A 10927-nucleotide genomic window follows, 5' to 3' on the forward strand; every position below is an offset into this window, starting at 1 on the left:
TGCAGAGAGCAAAGCTGCCTCCTGTTTGAGAAAGCCAAGGAATCACTCTCCAAAATAACATTTCTAGTCCTCAAATATCAGACCAATGACGAGCTGGGCCTTTGAAAGAAAGGAACAACTAAGACAACTGTCTTGAATTTAACGGTCTCTCAATCCTCCATGTAATCTCCGTTGCTTCCCTTGTAGCGAGACGTTCAGTCCTGATGAGATGGAAAGATGTTACCCCTCCTTCACATAATCAATGGCGATCTGATATGGTGGGGGAAAAAAATCAGATGCTCTACCAATGTAACAGGTTTGGAATTTTTAATTTATGGCGTCCTTTTATTAACCATTTTCCTCATTCATAAGATTTGTCATTTTAATCCTCTCTATATGGTAGAGGATCATCTGCATCGACCAACAACTTCGGAAGGGAAGGGGGTAGATTTTGTAGAATAGTAATATCTTTTTTGTTGTCTTTTTCAATGAACCATTTTATATTTGTTCAAGTTCATCGTAGACATCTCCCAGGGTAGAGCATACATGAATGTATCTGTACTTAGAGGAAAATATAGATAGTATAGACAAGAATTAATAAGGGAAGGTAATGGAATAGAGAGAATAAGGAGGGAATTAAAAGAGGGACCTTTGTGACATATGAAAAGTGAAATCTTTTCTGGGGGAGGCGGGGTGGGGGGAAATAGCGGTCACTGCACAATCAGTTGACGCTTGCGAGTGGATTCGCAAATCCAAATGGAGAGGGGAGATGTGGTTGTCCGACAAGGGATAAAGGACAACTCAGGAGGTGAAGGGGAGATTGGGGATAAATAAGATAGAAATAGGAGAATAAGGAAAATGTTAGATGTTGTAGGAATGTTGTCTTATGAAGAGTTGAAAATAAGAAAACAGAAATGGAAAAGGAGGAAAGGTAATGATGGAAAAACGGAAAGAGAAGATAAACAAAATATAAAAGGGCTACGCTGAACTATATGTCTTTAAATATTAATGGAATACATAACCAAATTAAAAGGAAGAAACTACCAAAAAAAAAAAAAAAAAAAAAAAAAAGTTCATCGTAGACTTCGTTGTCTTTCTTTTAGCCTTTGTTAAAGTACTTTGTTTATACATAATAGCTTTTTTCTACATATAATTATAACACCTGCATCTTCCTTTTTACGGGCTTGCTCTGTTTACTTGCTTTTACTTGTTTATTACTATTGAAAACCAATTAAAATATTGAAGGAGAAAGAAAATCACCTTGATGTTTTCCTATCACTTAGATATAACCTATTTTTCTGATAACCTATTTTCCTGTCATTTTTTAAACGTGCTTCCAGCAGACACGAAGTGCAACATGCCATTAAAAATTCATTTTCTGCATTTGCACTCGGACGTCTTCCCTGCTGATCCATCAGTGATGAACAGGGTGAAAGGTTTCACCAGGACATTGTGACCGTGGAAAAAGTGGTATTGGGTCAAACTGGAATCCATCGATGCTGGCCGACTATTGTTGGACACTGACACAAGGGGCATCAGATGCTGAGTACAAATGAAAATCGGCGGCAAAAGATTTTTTAGGTCAGTCGAACTAACGCAATGCATCAGGATCATGACTCGATTAAATGTGCTAAATTCAATAAAAGTTAATTGAATGTTCTCCAACTTCCCACGTGATACATTAAATCTGAAATTATCTTTGTGTTCAGCTTGAAGTTGTCTATCATAATCCCCAACTTTTTTTTCAGGAAGCAAATCTTTTGAAAAAAATGTTGTTGTCCAGTGTTATTGAACACTTGAACAGGATTGAGATGAACTGGGAAAAAGGACCGAGAAATGGCAGGTTGAATTCCACAAGATCACAAAATCACCAGATAAAGGAACAGAAGCAGGCCACGAGCCCATCAAATCGGTTCCGTGACTCAATTTAACCTGGATAAATGAGGTGTTGGACAGGGCAGGAATGGCAGGACACTGCGAAGTGTTGCAGAGCAGAGAGATGTGGAGGATACAGGTACACAGTTCCCTGATGCAGGAGGCAGTGTGGCAAAGACTTCATTTGGCATATATAGCCTTCAGGGGTCAGGTGGCATTGAGTACAGGAGCAGGGACTACAAGTTACAGCTGTATGAAATGTTCATGAGACCGCACTGTGTGCTGGCCCAGTGACCCAGCCAGAGAAAGGGTGCAGGGGATCTTACACAGATTTAAGCACGAGGGGCACAGAGAAGGTAAAAGTCATCCGTCTTTTTCCCAGGGTAGAGGAATCTAAAGGGCATAGATTTAAGGTGAAAGGGGAAAGATTTGAAAGGGATCTGAGGGTCACATAGAGGGTGCTGGGTACATGGGAACAAGGTATGTACAAGGTATGGGTTGGCATGGTTAGTGCAGTGGTTAGTGTCACACTGTTACAGCGCCAGCGACCAGGGTTGGAATCTGACGTGGTCTGTGAGGAGTTTGTACGTTCTCCCCTTCTCTGAGTGGGTTTCCATCTGGTGCTCCAGTTTCCTCCCACTCTTCAGAAATGTACAGCATGGGGGTTGGGGGGGGGGATTGTATGTTAATTTGGGTGTAAATTGGGCGGCACGGGCCGTGGGTGGAAAGGGTCTGTTACCATGCTAGTGTTAAATTGAAGAAGCTGCCAGAGGAAGTGGTAACAATTGGAACTTTCAGATGTTTAGACAGGTGCACGGAAAGAGAAACGTTTAGAGGGTCACGGAACGAAGGGAGGGAAATGGTAAGGACTCCACCATTGCCACGTAATTCTACATTTAGAATGTAACATGCATGAAATTCTTTAACTTTGTTCATCATAAAGTCACCATTTTTTCCAGTGCCCCTCATAGAAATGAGACCACAGTGAGGAATGAACTTTTTTACAAGACCAGGGTTCCAACCACTGAGCTATCAGAGCCTGGAACGAGCTTGGTTAGCAATAGACAAGTTGGGCTGAAAGAGCGGCTTCCATGCTGCAGAACCCGATGGCAGAGCAACAAATTTGCTCTGAACGTCACCATGATCAGGGAGCCTATTGTTGATTTTAGGAAGGAGAGACCAGGGTGGTGGGGCGGTGGGGGGGGGGGGGGGGTGAATATACCTGTCCACATTGATGGGAAGGAGGTGGAAAGTCTGAACCTTCAAGTTCCTGAGAGTCCATAATTCAGAAGACCTCTTCTGGAGTCAGCACATGAAGATGGTATGCCAGCGTCTAAGGAGTCTGAGGAGATTTGGCATGTCGTCGGATATTCTATCAAACTTCTACAGGTGCCCTGCGGAAAGTATACTGTCCGCTGGCATCACAGCCTGGGTTGGGAATTCGAATGGCAGGAAGGCTCCAGAAGGTAGCAAACACAGCCAGGTCCATGAGAACCTCCCACCTCCCACTGATTGCAGCAACCTACGTGAGGCACTGCCTCAAGAAGGCGGCCAACATCATAAAAGACCCCTGTTTACCCTGGTCACAACCTCTTCTCCCTGCTACCTTCAAGGCAGAAAGTACAGAATCCGGAAGACAACCACCTCTGGGTTCAAGAACAGTTACCTTCCAACAGCGATCAGGGGCTTGGACCTCCCTGATGCACCATCAATTACTCGAAAGACTTTTGTAGAGAAACCAATACTTAAGAACTAAGGCACATCCTTAACTGTTCGACTGTCCTGGTCTGAGGAGGGGGCTGTGGGACAGTCACCTTTATACAGGAGCCTGTGGGGAGGGGGAGACACAGGTACAATCGGCCAAGCAGTGTGGTTGACCAGTCAATTACATACAACCCTCCCCTTGGCACTGCTCCGATAACACAAAAGGACTGTCTGCCGTATCATAGTCCAGGATTGCTATAAATATTTATGATCTCTCTATTTTGTCTTTTTTAAAAATTCAATTAAGTTTAATTTTAGATTTTGTTTATAAATTCCTTTTTGGCTGAAGCAAGTAAGAGTTTCAGTGCGTATGCACATTCTACAATGTGGATGGTGATAAACCCATCATGGTTGGTACTCTGAGTGGAATTTGGCTGCATTTGCCAGCTCTCAACCTATGACATTCAATGACATAACCATCCCTCTGGATGGGGTGGGGGGGGGGAGTTACCATTGAGCGGACACTGAACTGGAGAAAACATGTCTGTGAGATCAGGTCGGGGGGCTAGGAATCCTGTCGCGAGAATCTGCCCCTCCTGCAGTTGGGCACTCTCCATCCGGTTTCTGCTGGACCCCTCCCCATTCTTCCTCCCGTCCCAATCCCTCTGACTGCTTTTCTCCAGCTCTCCAGCCCGTTCCATCTCCGTTCACAGATCCAGCCCCCCCTCCCCCTGCTGGCTGCTCGCTTATTCATCTCTACCTCCTGCCAGTTGGGCCCGTGCTCCTTCCCCTGCCCCTTCCCCTCCCCCACCATGTTATTCGGGTGCCTGCCCACATTTCGCTCATACTTTAATGGAGGGCTCAGGCCTGAAACATAGAACACTACACCACAGTACAGGCCTTTTGGCCCTCAATTATGTGTTGACCCATATATTCCTTAAAAAAATTCTAAACCCTCCTTACCCTGTAACCCTCTATTCTTCTTCCATTCATGTGCTTGTCTAAGGGTTTCTTAAATGCCCCCATTGTTTCAGCCTCCACCACCATCCCTAGCAGGGCATTCCAGGGATTCCATTCACATTAGTTATGTATCTTTATCTTTGCTATATAAAGTACACTGTTCGACCTGCTTAGTTTCTCAGCACTGAATTTTACTTTTATCTGCCCTCCTAACTCCCCGACACCTGTCCACCGTCTACAAGGCCCTTGTCAGGAGCATGATGGGACACTCCCCACTTACCTATGGCCTCCCTGCCCCATCCCCAACCGATCACTCCTCCCCCACCCACACAAAGACAGCAGTTTGCACCTCTGCAGGAGGTACATGGGTTAGAAGGAGAGAGAGAGAGAGAGAGAGAGCGGGGGAAAGGGAGGGGGAGAGGGAGGGAAAGGGGGGAGAGGGAGGGGGAAGGAGGAGGGTTAAAGTTAAGGGAGAGAGAGGGAGGTGAAGGGGAGAGGAGGAGATAAGGAGTGGGAGAGGGAGATGGAAGAGGGGAGGGAATAGGAAGAGGGAATGGAAGGTCGAGAGGAGAAGGAAGGGGAGAGGGATAGGAGAGGAAGAGGGTCAGGGGGGGGGAAGTTGAGGGGAGGGGCGGGATGGGGAAAGGGAGAGGAGAGGGATAGGAGAGGGAAGGGGAGAGGGTCAGGGAGGGGGAGGTTGAGGGAGAGGAAGGTTGAGGGAGTTGGGAAGAGGAAAGGGGACAAGGAAAGGGAGAGGGGTGGGGTAGAGGGAGAAGGGGCTCAGGAGGGGGAGATGGAAAGGAAGGGGGAAGGGGAATGGAACAGGGAGGAGGAGAGAAAAGGGGAGCGGGAGAGGGAAGGGATGACTTCTATGGAGGAGGGGGTTACATTTTTTGTCCTCAGGCGTTTTGAGATCCAGAAGCATCTCAGCCACAATTCCTGCTATTGCAAACTAATTGCAAACTATTTGGTATAAAATGATTGATTCTCTTCTGTCGCGCCCTACCCCTCGAGATATTACATGCTTTTGACAGGGAAATGTAATAATCAGACCTTCCCACAGCACCTGACCAAGAAAGTAAGGCAAGGTGACAACACACTTTGTGAACCCCCCCCGTCCCCATCCTCCACTCCCCTCAACACTCGGGGGGGGGGGGGTAAACACACCGAGTTACTTACTGTTTTTCTCTCTTACTGCGTGTACAATTTGCATGCGCGCGCACACACACACACACACACACACACACACACACACACACACACACACACACACACACACACACACACACACACACACACACGCACACACACACACACACACACACACACACAGAGAGACAGATTAGAAAGTTAGTTGCGAGCTCACCTCTGTCCGTCCGTGTGTTCTGTGCACTAGATTCAGAGACGCCGCTTTGAGTGACAGGCCAGCTGAGGGGTACAGAGACTGGAGCAGCTCTGGACTATAAATAGCCCAGGTGAACAGTGACTGATCAGCAGAGGGAGACGCTGCCAGGCGTGAGGCATGAAGGGGATTCCTGCTTCAAGCAAACCCTTGGGAGTAAAGCACGAATGTCTGCATACACTGCGGTTGAAGTAAAAACACAATGTTGGAGAAAATCATCTGGCCAAATAGTGTCCTTCAGATAGCAAAGCTAAAGATACATAACCAACATTTTGGGCTTGAGTACTGCATCAAGGTATGAGCAAAATATGGGCATGCACAGGGACAGAACAGGCTTCTCGGCCCACAATATTGTGCCAACCTCTGAAGTAAAAAATCAGGCCTGAGCGCTTCTTCAAGGAACGTAGATTTCACTTGATAAACCTATTCCATAGTCAATTCAACCCTTACCTTTCTCACTGTTTTTAACTCTTTTAAATCCCCCTATTGTACCAGCCTCCACCACTGCCCCCAGCAATGCGTTCCAGACACCCACCACTCTCTGTTTAAAAAAAATGCTTAGCGCAATGGTGTTACAGCGCCAGTGATCGGGACCAGGGTTCGAATTCTGTGCTGTCTGTAAGGAGTTTGTATGTTCTCCTCGCATCTGCATGAGCTTTCCCCAGGGGCTCTGGTTTCCTCCTTCCGTTTAAAACCGAGATTTGTAGGTCAATTGGGTGTAATTGGGCAGTATGGGCTCGTGGTCCAGAAGGGCCAGTTACCATCCTGTATATCTAAATTTAAATGCAAAATTTAGCTTACCTCTGATGTCTTCCCTAAATTTTCCTTCACTCACTTTAAACCGATGTCCTCTGCTATTTGCTACTGTCGCTCCGCCCTATCTAACCCCTTCATAAAGTCACCTCTCATGCTCCATCAATCCGAAGAGAAAAGCCCCTCTTGCTCAACCTTGCCTCATAAGACAATCTTCAATCCAGGCAGCATCCTGATAAAAATCTGGTGAGACCACACTTGGGCGTAAATCTGATCGCCCAGCTACGGGAAGGAGTTGGCGAGGGTGATAGTGGAGTCGCAGATAAGGCTGGACTTTTGGTATAGGGGTCTTCCTCAGTGAGAGTATAGAAGGTGGGAGGTCATACTGAGGTTGTGTAACAAGTTGGAAAGGCCCTGTTTGGAGCATCGTGTTCGGTTTTGGTCACTGTGCGGCGGGAAAGAGGTCGTCGAGCTGGAGCGGGTGTAGAGATGATGTACGAGGGTGTTGCCAGGAGCCTGAGCTACAGGGGAGAGGTTGAGTGGGAGTGAAGGAGAATGAGGGGTGATCTCATAGAGGAATCATGAGAGCCTTTTGCCCAGAGAAGGGGAATTAGTTATCAGAGGACATAGGTTTCAGGTTCGAGAGGTTTAACAGGAGCCTGAGGAGTATTTATAAACAGAGTGTATGGAGTGGACTGCCGGAGGAGGAGGACGAGGTGGGTACTATCGCAAAGCTTAAGAAAACATTAAGAGGAGTATGACCCAAAACCAGGCAGGTGGGACTAGGATGGTTGGGAGATTTAGGTCAGCTTGGCCCAGTTGGTTTCCATGCTGTGTGTCCCTATTACAATGAGAAAGGGCTTGAGTTATATGGAGAGGGCCTCACTGCTCTACGAAAGACGAGCACCATGTACAGTTGTGACTTGATGTCCCAGCAACTGTACTCAATTCCCAGACCGATGAAGGAAAGTCTGCCAAACACCTTCTTCACCACCCGGCCTAACTGTGTGGACCACTTTCATGGACCTAGATTCAGTATCAGAATTTATTGTCATGGACAAGTCACAAAATACATTATTTTGCAGTAAAGTCACAGGGCAAAACACCCATATACCTTCCAACAAGTAAAAATAGTGGACGAAAAGTCAAAGTGAGGCAGTATCTTTGGTTCATTGATCATTCAGGAATCTGATGGCAGGGGGAAGAAGCTGTCCTTGTGCCGCTAAGCGCTCTAGGGACCTGTACCTTTTCCCTGATGGTAGCAGAGTGAAGAGGGCATTGCCTGGGTGGTGGGGGTCTTTGAGGATAGAGACCACCTCTTGTAGATGTCCTCGATGGAGTGAAGTCTGGTGCCTGTGATGTCGCAGGCTGAGTTAACAACCCTCTGGAATTTATCCTTGTCCTGCGATTTGGCGCCTCCATACCAGGCAGTGATGCAACCAGCCAGAATGCTCTCCATGGTACACCTGTAGATGTTTACGAATGTCTTTGGTGACATACCGAATCTCCTCAAACACCCCACAAAGTATAGCCACTGGCGATCCTTCTTCATGATTGCATTGACATGGAGGCACCAGGACAGATCTTCGAAGATGTTGACACCCAGGAATTTGAAGTTCTTGACCCTCTCCACTACTGAGCCCTCAATGAGGACTGGATTGTGTTCTCCTTACTTCCTCCTAAAGTCCACAATCATTTCTTTGGTTTTGCTGATGTTGAGCGCAAGGTTGTTGTTGTTACACCATTCAATGAGCTGATCTATCTCCCTTCCTGATTGGAGGAAGCTTCCTCATTGCCGTTCATGATTCTGCCAACAACCGTGGTATTATTGGCAAACTGGTAGATGGCATTGGAATTGTGCCTGTCCACACAGTCATGGTGTGTATAACAAGTAGAACAGTGGGCTAAGCACGATTCCTTGGGGTGCACCTGTGTTGGTGATCAGTGAGGAGGAGACATTGTTTCCAATTTGTTCTGACTGTGGTCTTCCAATGAGGAAGTGAAGAATCCAGTTGTGGGGGAGGAGGGGGGGGTGGGTACAGAGGTCAAGGGTTTGTAGCTTCTTGACCAGCTCTGAGGGAATAATGGTGTTGAAGGCCAAGCTGTAGTCTATGAAGAACAGCGTATGTATGAGTTGCTGTTTTCAAGGTGACCCAGAGCTGAGTGGAGAGCCAGCGATATTGCATCTACTGTGGAGCGATTGGGATGATAGGTGATTGGCAGGGAATTCAGCCCTTTACTTAGCTACATGTTAATCCTGGCCGGTACCAAAGCTGTTCGTCACAGTGAATGTTAGTGCTACTGGGCGGTAGTCGTTGAGGCAGCTCACACTACCCTTCTTGGGCACCGGGATGTTTGATGCCCTTTTTAAAGTAGATGGGACCTCCGACTGCAGCAATGAGAAGTTGAAAAGAGAGTTAGCTGTAGCCCTCAATATCTCTCTCAGCTCCCTGGGGCTCCTCAGTGTGAACTTGACACGGACAGCACCCGATTGAACTCAGCTCACTCACGTTGTGAGGCACCGACACTACCTGCTGCACCACTCCCTCCAGCAAGACAGCTCCTTCAGTGGCCCTGATCCTACTTGCAGGTTATGTCCAAGGCTCCTTACATTTGCAAACATTGGTTCTCTGGTTCCATGGCCCTCAGGTTCTATGTCTGTCTGGTTCTCTGGTACTTTTGTTATGAGCCCAGAGGACCCCAAATCCCAGCATCAATAGATATTCCCCAAGACAGATGGTTACTTAAACAAAAGTTCCTTTTAATTATCTTTAAACATAAAAACAGAATCACACTTCAGCTTATCACTATTGACTTAACTAATCCAACTTAACCCCCTTCTAATTCTAAGTGCACGTGTATGTAATGTGAGTGTAAGTTCAGAAAAGTTCTTTAATTCATAGTCCAATCTCACTTCTCATTCCTCCAAGTTCACAGGTTGGAGGCAATTCTTATACTGTCCTCAAAATTTAACAATTATGAAGTTCACCAGGCTTTGGTGCTAGAAAGGTAAATGGCTACCACTCAGGAAGGTTCTTGTCTGTTTTCAGAGAGAGATTTGTTGTTCACTGGACACAAACTGATCCTTTTTAATCAGCCATGTCAGTGTCTTGCTGACGAAACTTGCCCCATCAGGATTCCAGATTATAACCTCTTTCTTTCAGGTCACCACAGAGTTCCTTTTTGTTTCCCTTATTTCAAGTGAAACATTAGACTGCCAGTCTTCTCCTGTCAAGTTGACCAGGCTGAATTAAGAACTCACATCCCGTCTTCCAAATGGGGTTTTTCCACAAGTTTTCAAGCTTGTCCTATTCCAGTCCCAGCTACTGCTAAACTGTAAAACTACAGAACTGAATCCCCCCTCTCTTTCTCTCTCTCTCTCTCTCTCTCTCTCTCTCTCTCTCTCTTTCTCAAGAAAAGCCTGTTTGACTCTCTCTGCTTGCAAAACCACATGACCCTCTTAGAACAGCAAGTTCCACTCCAGACAGCCTGCAGCTCTGATGAGTTCTTTCATCTGTTGCCTTTTTGTTAACAACAATGCATTAGTGAAGTCTCTTTGGCACTCTCCAAAGCTCTTGCAAAGGATGGGGGACCGATATGTCTAGCATGGGGCAGAGCTCCTGTATTTTAAATAAGATCTGTTTTAAAGTGTTTGTATGTGACCTACACTAAAAAAAACCTGCCCCAATTTATCTCCCAAAAACCTATCTGTAATCTGTCACACTATTGGCCCTCTGGTTCTATGTCTGTCTGGTTCTATTACAGGCCTTTAAGCCTGTTTGCGTGTTCTTTCAGGCTCTTAGTCCCTCTCCCCCACGGGCGGAGGAAGACGAGAGTGTGTCCGGGGTGTGATGCATCCTTCCGTGGTGCCAGCTACCATTCCTAGGCTGTGGGAGATGTAGACGGAGTCACAGATGGGAGGGAGGACGGCCTATTCTGAACTGCGTTTACCACCTTCTGAAGTGCACCAAGGTGCTGGAGGAACTCAGCAGGTCGCGGACCATTCACGGAAAGCAAAAGGTCATCTGGGTCTGAGGTCGTCTTCAGGAGTGGTGGGGGGGGGGAGAGGGGAAGGGGAGGAGCACGTGATTGGTGGATACAGGTCCTTCTTAACCCGCTGCCTGCCTTATTTTCCAGCTTCCTGACAAAGGGCTCAGGCCAGAAATGTCGGCTGCCTTTGACTTTCTGTGGATGCTGCATGACCCGCTGAGTTTCCCCAGCACATTTGTGTGTTGCAATGGACCCCAGCGTCCT

General features: G+C 46.9%; 1 protein-coding gene and 1 long non-coding RNA gene across 5 annotated transcripts in view; one reads left to right on the forward strand and one right to left on the reverse strand.

The window, feature by feature from the left end:
* Nucleotides 1-1644, forward strand: part of LOC138760318 (uncharacterized) — a 2383-nt gene extending 739 nt beyond the window's left edge. The window contains exons 2-3 of one of the 2 annotated variants that reach the window (XR_011355539.1): nt 187-295; nt 1320-1644. This is a non-coding gene — a long non-coding RNA (uncharacterized lncRNA). The remainder of the gene's footprint in view (nt 1-186; nt 296-1319) is intronic. The other variant, XR_011355538.1, reaches the window with a different exon arrangement.
* Nucleotides 1-5961, reverse strand: part of txlnba (taxilin beta a) — a 59832-nt gene extending 53871 nt beyond the window's left edge. The window contains exon 1 of one of the 3 annotated variants that reach the window (XM_069930748.1): nt 5885-5961. The gene's annotated coding sequence lies outside the window, so the exon portion shown is untranslated. Of the gene's footprint in view, nt 1-5697; nt 5735-5884 lie in introns of those variants that run through there. The other 2 variants (XM_069930749.1, XM_069930750.1) reach the window with 2 other exon arrangements.
* Nucleotides 5962-10927: the final 4966 nt, after the last annotated feature.

This window comes from Narcine bancroftii, chromosome 4, assembly GCF_036971445.1.
Source record: "Narcine bancroftii isolate sNarBan1 chromosome 4, sNarBan1.hap1, whole genome shotgun sequence".
NCBI classification, from domain to species: domain Eukaryota; kingdom Metazoa; phylum Chordata; class Chondrichthyes; order Torpediniformes; family Narcinidae; genus Narcine; species Narcine bancroftii.